This window comes from Delphinapterus leucas, chromosome X, assembly GCF_059928025.1.
Source record: "Delphinapterus leucas isolate spDelLeu-1000000601 "Yukka" chromosome X, BTC_Dleu_Yukka2, whole genome shotgun sequence".
NCBI lineage: Eukaryota > Metazoa > Chordata > Mammalia > Artiodactyla > Monodontidae > Delphinapterus > Delphinapterus leucas.
In genome coordinates, this window is record NC_143150.1 from 7,525,110 (window position 1) to 7,533,622 (window position 8,513).

An 8,513-nucleotide genomic window follows, 5' to 3' on the forward strand; every position below is an offset into this window, starting at 1 on the left:
TTCAAGCAAGAAAAATGAAGAAGAATACAGAAACAAGCAGAAAAAAAAAAAAAGATACTGGAAGCAAAAGAGACTAGAGTGGGAAAAGAAAACTTCAAAACACGCTATCATTACTAAAATCAAAGAGATAAGATTAGGTTCTATTTATCACATTTCCATGGGTGCAGAAATTTAAGATTTGTAGAACCTGAAAGACTTGCTATTATTCCAAAGAAAGTGATTTAGAAAATATATCTTACTATTGAAATTTTTATATGTAAAGTAATATATCATAGCTTAAGCGTTGACATGCAGTAGTGGTTTGTAACGCATATAATGCAACAATAATCTCCCACTACATAATTTTCTCTTTACATCCCATTTTAACCCCCAGTATCTACCTCATGGGTTTCATTGAAGCATATTTGTCATATACAAAGAAAGAGAGAGAGAAAGAGGGAGGAAAGGAGAAAGAGGGAGAGGGAGAGGAAGGTGGGGGTCGGCGGGGGAGGGAGAGAACTTCCACTATAATGCCCTGTATGGGGTGTTTATTTTATTTTCCTATAAACGTTAGAACACACTATGCACATGATTATGCAGCTCATTTACTCTTCAGATCACTCCATGGACATCCATGCCAAGATGCATATATACCACGGGATAGATACATAGATTTATGGATATAGACGGCAGATTTTTAAATTTAGCCTCTGTAAACCACAATGTCTTGTGGGAAGAGCTAGTTTTTGTAAAATGGAATCGATTTTTCAATGGGAGATTCAAATTTCTCTAACAGCATTTTATGTGTTCATTTATTTTCCTACTGTACACTTCATTAAAACTCCAGCTATAAATACATATTAAAAAAAACTCTAGGTAATGCCGTATCTTAAAAATGCATGTATGACAGAGCCTTCATATACTCTGGTTTCTGCTATTGCCAATCTTCTTAGCAGGCTCCTTTTTTATGGTAAATCTAGAAGATTTTTGTTAAGACTTCATGTGGCAACTAACTAAAAGTTGCGCAGGTTTGCAAATTACCAGTTGTGTTGACTGGAGATTTGACTTATAAAAAGTGAAAATAAAATGAAATATCCAATATTTGGGGGGGAAAAGATAAAAGCTGTGACCACTGGTGAGAATAGGAGAGTAATAATAGCCCAATAAGATAATGAGGAATTATGATATATACATTACAAGCAGGGGTCCTAGAATCTGGGAGACTGGATCTAAGTCTCAGCTCTGTCAGTTACACATTAGTGTGAATTTGGGCAGGTTACTGGACTTCTCTGAGATTCACTGTTCTGATCTATAAAATACTGGGTCAGTAAACATTTTCTGTAAGGGGTCAGGTAGTAAATACTTTAGGCTTTGTAGGCTATATAGGTTTCTGTTGTGTTGGCACAAAAGCAGCCACAGACACTATGTAAGTAAATGTGTACAGCTATGTTCCAACAAAGTTTTATTTGTAAAAATAAGCAGCTGTGGTCTATATTTACCCCCACATGGACACTGGTTTTCTGGCCCCTAAATCACAGGGACTATATATATATAGTTGTTTTTTTCAGTAATTGCCATCAAGAAAGAACTCAAGCAAGAATGTAAAATATCCCAACATATTAAATACCCATAAAAGAGATTTTAAAGTGAAGGATTACTATAAGCCACTCTAAGATAATAGGTTTGAAAAATGCAGTCTAATCGATTTCTTTAAGATTATAAACTACCAATTTTCACATATTAAATTTCAAAAAAAGGAAAGAAAAGCAGAATAACCGACCCAAATATAAAATTATTAAATGTATTCTATAAATCTCATTTGGTCCTTATTAAAAATATAATAAAGGAGATTTCATTCTAAAGGTTGTTTATAATGGAAAGGCAAAGCTCTGACGATCTGGCCCATCAGTACAAACCCCAAATGATTTAACTGTGATGCAAATAAGATAAAATGTGGAAGTACAATATTACAGAAAACATTTGATTTTTTAAAAAAATATATATATTTTTTAACATCTTTATTGGAGTATAATTGCTTTACATTGTTGTGTTAGTTTCTGCTGTATAACAAAGTGAATCAGCTATCCGTATACATATATCCCCATATCCCCTCCCTCTTGCATCTCCCTCCCACCCTCCCTATCCCACCCCTCTAGGTGGTCACGAAGCACCTAGCTGGTCTCCCTATGCAGTTGCTTCCCACTAGCTATCTATTTTACATTTGGTAGTGTATATATGTAAACGCCACTCTCTTACTTCATCCCAGCTTACCCTTCCCCTTTCCCATGTCTTCAAGTCCATCCTCTACATCTGCGCCTTTACTCTGATCACGCCCCTACGTTCTTCAGAAACATTATTTTTTTTTTTAGATTCCGTATATATGAGATAGCATACAGTATTTGTTTTTCTCTTTGTCAGCCTTGGATTTATATTTAGAAAGATAGATTTCTCATATCCTGAAATTGCTTTATCAGGGAGAGAGCGTATATATATATATATATATATATATATATATATATATATTTTTTTTTTTTACCAGTAATAAGAAATATTAATCAGGTCATTACTGACAGTCCAGTCCTATATTGACTATTTCTTGGTACTCCATGCAAAAAGGATATTTTACTCATTAATATTTTACTATTAGAAGTTCTTCCGGGTTTGAAAAGTTAGTTCAGGTTCCAGAAAGACCTAATTGTAAATACTGAGTTAGGTAAAGATCAACATTTAAACATTTAAAAATATTCCTCCTTTGTTTTAAGGTTTTTGCTGTTTTTAAGTGGATTCTGAGGCTGCAGCAGAAAATTATGGCACCATCAATTAGCTATGCTTTCATATATGCATTATGGTGGTTGTAGAAATGTCATTTCCCTACCTATTTTTAGCATGAAAGACAGACACTAACAATAAACTATTAAAACTTGTGAAAAATGTCATAAAAGACATGTATATAAGACAAAAAGTACTTAAAGATATCAGAAATACCAGAAGAGCTTGCTAAAGATTTTACAAAAGAGAACAATAAGCCTCAGTGTCTTCAAATCTCTAATACTTGCTCCAAACAATAATATGTTTAAAAAACCATATCAACTATAAGCCATAAAGAAAAAAATATAGCTTACTAGAAAAAAATTAAGGATGTCTATATGCCAGAAAGATGATGAACACATTTCTCAAAAGACAAATGGGAATCTGGGTACCATTTTAGACAGATACATTTGACAAACAAAAGGTAACTTTACATAATACAGTATGACCTTCACACAATTAAAGAGTAATTACTTTACACAGATAGAGAAATTAAGGACAAAGAGGCCCAAGGAAAGGGACATGAATAAGGACATCAGAGGAGAGAAACACCAATGGCTGACTGGCATGTATAAATATGTATTAGTCTTAATGAAATGCTTATTTAAACAAAATGAGGATTATTCAACACAATAATCATAGATGATGATGTGAAAGTTGACATTTAGTGCTTCCCAGGAGCAGTATTCTCACGGGTGCCTATTTGTTTATTCATGTGATCATTCACTCACTCATCCAAGCATTTACTGAGTCCTTGTTACATGTCCACTGCCTGAATAGAGAGCAAAGCCTCCCACTTTCTGTTCACTAAAACCTCACATTATAATAATAAAAGTAAAGGTGTGAAAGATCAAAATCAACTGTGATTAAAAATTTCCGAGCTGGGGGAAATCTCAAATGTTTCAGTTCTACTCCCCACAAGTACAAATGTAGGGGGATTTCCCCTCCACTCACTAGGGGTCCAGAGACCTATACATTTTTCTAATTCTTGCAGATGTTCCGGGACTTTGCAGTGAAGGTTCAGCCTAGGGCCATCAGATGGACACCTGGAAAAGTTTTTAGGCTCAGGCAACTGTCCAACTAGATTAGTCAGTGGAGGAGGTACTGACTGCTGACCAAGTGTGGTCCTCATCAGAATTATGGTGGGTGAAGGGGAAGAGATGGAAATCATTATGCCAGGCAACAAGAAACCAAAAGAGAAGGAGAGAAAAAGCAAAGATAGAGGATCTGAATAATAGAATTAGTAAGTACAAACTGGTATAGAGAAAACTTACCCTCCACAAGTAGAGGATACACATTATTTTCAAGCACTCAAGGAATAGTCTCAAAAGTTTACCATGTACAAGTTTACAAAGAAAGTCTCAGAAAACTTTAATGAGTTAATATCCTACAGACTGTGTTGTTTGACTATAATAAAATTAGGTCTTTTAAAGGATAGCTTAAACACCTAACATGCTTAGAAACGGAAATCACACTACCTAATAATCCTTGGATTAAAGGAGAAATAATAAAAATGAGATACTCCTAACATGAATTAGCAGTAGAAGATTTGTGACTTGTAGCTAACACAGAACTCTGTGAGAAAATTGCTGCTCTAAATACGTTTATCAGAATTCAAAAAAGTATAGTGAAGACAAATAAGCCTTGTGTTCAATTTAACAAGCTAGAATGAAGGGCAACAGACTAAATGTGAAAGAAACCATAAAGGAGGAAATAGATATAAATAAACAAATGAGGAAATACAGACCAAAAATAAAGAATAATTATAAAATCAAGAAATGATTACTTTAAAAGATTCACAAGATAAACCATGGGAGACATCAGGAAAAAAAGAGCCAAGACTAAAGCAAAATATGAATGAGAAAAGTAAAAATACTATAGCAATTTAAAAAGTAACGAAATAATATTATGAATTACTGTATGCCGATAAGCTTGAAGCCCAAGAAGAATGAGCATACTCCTGGGGGAAATAATATAAATGGCTAAATTTTGCAGAGAAAAACCTGAAAAGGCCAATTGTTTGGGAGACTCTTACTTGTTCTAGTGTAACTTTTTATTTTATTTTACTTTATTTTTGGCAGCGCTGTGTGGCATGTAGGATCTTAGTTCCCCAACCAGGGATTGAACCCGTGCCCCCTGCAGTGGAAGCATGGAGTCCTAACCACTGGACCACCAGGGAATTCTCTCTGGTCTAACTTTTAAACACATTTAGCCTCACTCACTTCTCGCCAGGAAGAGACAGGGATTTCTTTGGTAAAATTGTAAGAAGCAGTGGGGCATGCTTCACCCAGCCCCTTCTGATCCACTCACTTTTCACAGGATCAACCTACCAGCTGAATGATGAATTCTCATCTGCCATGTAGTAAGGAGTGGAGCAAATTCAGGGGTGAATTATTAGCAAGTCTGCTTGGCCAGAGATCTAAAGTCACAACTTGCAGTCAGCTTTATCTACGTCTCTCTGATGCATACGTATCTACCAATAGGTTCCAAACTCGGAAAGGGAAGAAATGGGTATTATTAATTAGCCCATCTCACAAATCCAAATGCCTGTAACTATTACAGAAATAAAACAGTCATCAGACTCACCCTTGTCCACTGCTCCACATACAGGAAAGCCCTAGATCTATATAGCTTTAGAGATATATTGTACAAAATGTTCAAGGAACAGATAATTCCACCTCTCACACAAGCTGTTTCAGAATATAAAAAATGAGAGAAACCTTACCAACCCGTCTTATAAGGCTCGTATAACCTTGGTTTCATAGCTGAGATAGAACAGATCATACAATGAAATTTAAAGGCTATCTCCCTTATGAACATAGATACAAAACTGTAAAATAATATATGATAATAGGATAATGCATCATAATCAAGTAAGATTTGTCTTAGGAATAGAAGACTGATTTAAGATAGGAAAATATGTCTGTGTGATCCCCCACCCTAAGAAGATAAGGAAAACATTCAATTTAAATAATCATCTCAATGGGGAGATCAAAAGCATTTGGTAAAGGCACGTGATTTTTTACAAAGTGCTTTCCAGAACCTAAGAATAGCAGGAAACTTCTTTAACATGATGTAGTCCCTGTAGCAAATAAAACAAAATAAAACCCAGAAAACCTTCTCCTAATTACTATAACACATTAGGCACATAAATTTCAGGATATCCATGTCTGATATTGTCTCTACATTCAACCTAGTACTAGAGGCCATGACCAATGAAATAATACCCCTTCAAAATAAAAGGTATATGATAAAGATATCACCACATACCACATGGTGCAGTAACTCTATGTGGAGGACAACACAAGTATTGAACATAAATCCTTGATATTTATCCAAAGCATATCAAAGTTCACTAACAAAGAATTAGTATCCATAAAATACAAAGGAATGGTAAAACCAACATGAAAAAGAGAAGAAATCCGATAGAATGAGAAACATTATTAACCAAAAAACAATTTAAAGAATAGAAAATCTAAATAGCTGAATCACTAGTAATCATAGAAGTGAAAGGAGATTACACTATTTACCAATCAGAGTTTTTTAAAATTAAAAGTCGGGTAATACTAAGTGTCTTTGTTATCACTTGCTGTGTAAAACATTACCCCAAAACTTAGTGGCTTGAAACAACAGAATCTATTATCTCAGAGTTTCTATGGATCAAGAATATGGGTGCAGCTTAGCTAGTCCTCTGGCTCTGCATGTCTTATAAGGCTACCTCATCTCAAGTCTCAGTTGGGAAGGATCTGCTTCCCTAATTGGGTGTTGGTAGCACGCAGCTCCTTGTGGGTCGTTGCACTAAAAAGCTCAGGTCCTCAGGAGCTGTTCCTTGATATGTGAGTCTCTTCGCTGAGCACCACACAATATGCTTTCATCAGAATGAGAAAACAAGGGGGCAAGAGAGACTGTCAGCAACAAAGTTCTAGCAAGAGGAAACTTAATCATGTTAATCACATCCTATGACTTTTGCTGGCTTCTATTGATTCAACTCATTAGAAGCAGGACACTAGGTACAGCCCACACTCAAGGAGAGTGGATTACACAAGCATGTGAACATCGGGAGGCTGGGATTATTGGGAGTCATATCAGAAGTTGCTTCCACACTGTGTATTGATGAGTATGCAGGGAAACAAGTAATAATATAATTCTATTGGGAAAACAGACTGGTACTGTCACTCTGGAGAGCAACCTGGCAATATTTAGAAAAAAATATTGCTTATAGACAATGTTTGTGTCCCTCCAAAATCCATATGCTGAAACTCTAGTCCTCTAGATGTGATGGTATTTGGAGGTGGGGCTTTTGGGAGAAAATTAAAGTTGGATTAGGTCATGAGGATGGGGGCCTTATGATGGCATTAATGCCCTTAGAAAAAGAGGAGGACACAGGAGATAGCTGTCTCTCTCTTTGTGTGTACACACTGAGCTAGGCCATGTGAGGACACAAGCAGGAAGAGGGCCCTCACCAGAACCCAACCATGCTGGCATCCTAATCTTGGCCTTTCAGCCACCAGAACTGTGAGAAGTAAATGTTTGTTGTTTAAGCCACCAGTCTATGGTATTCTGTCCTAGCAGCTCAAACGGACTAAGGATATCTATGACCTAGAAATTCTATTCCTGAGCGTATATTACAGAAAAATATATGCAGAAGTCCATAGGGAGACATGAATGAGAATGCTCCTCATAGCAATGTTTCTGGCAGTGGAGTGGAGAGCCAACATAGATGTCCCTCAAAAGAGGAAGGAATGGACAAGTTATACTTGGGATATTCGTTCTAATGGAATATGATGCAGCATTAGAAACAATTAGCTAGAGATACATATAGCTACATAAGTTGAACTTAAAAGCATAAGGTAAGAAACAGAACGAGGTCTATGGCACAATGCACCATATTCACACACACACACACACACACACACACACACACACGCACGTTTCATAAGGCTATATGTTTCGCAAGAGTACAAACATATGCGAGGGCATGATTCAAACACATCCGAGTAGGTGCCTAATTGTGGGAAGGAAATGAGTGCTGGACTCTAGGATGAAAGAAAGATAGAAAAAATGTAGGAGAAAGAACCTTGTCAAACTCAATGATGACAATATGGCCAGAGTCCAAGAATAGAATAAAAGAAAAAATAAAAGCAACCTTCATGAGTGGGCAGTTAATTCTAATCCCTGCCTTTAAGTTGCAGAGCTGGCAGAAGATAATCTAATCAAAATCAGCAGGCTTTAATGCCAGATGCTCTAGGTAGGGAGATGTTTATTCATGGGAGCTGTCTTTTTGTTAGTTTGTAAGATGATTCATATCTCCACCAACATTTAAATTCGGCCATATAGCTTTTGGAGGGATTTTAAGTAAGATATCCAAAACACTAGCTGATAATTAAGGGTGGGAGATCTCAGAATGAACCACTGAGTAGGGGTGGCCTTGGAGAATAGCTTGGAGGAAGGGTTTGTTCTCTACCATGTGCACCACCACAATTGAACATAGGGATATGAGGAGGGGTGGCAGTTCGGCTTGGGAAGACTCTCCTCTCTAACAGCCATCCTGGCCTCATCATCATCCCCCCCACCCCGCCCCAGGTGTCAGGAATGGTTCTTGGAAACGTCTGAGCTACATCAACAGACGTGTCACAAGGGCTGCTTTGTGATGGCTAAGTCCCTCCTTAGCCACCATTGGCTAAGGGTACGGCCCCTTCATCGTCCTGGGGAGCTGTATATATAGC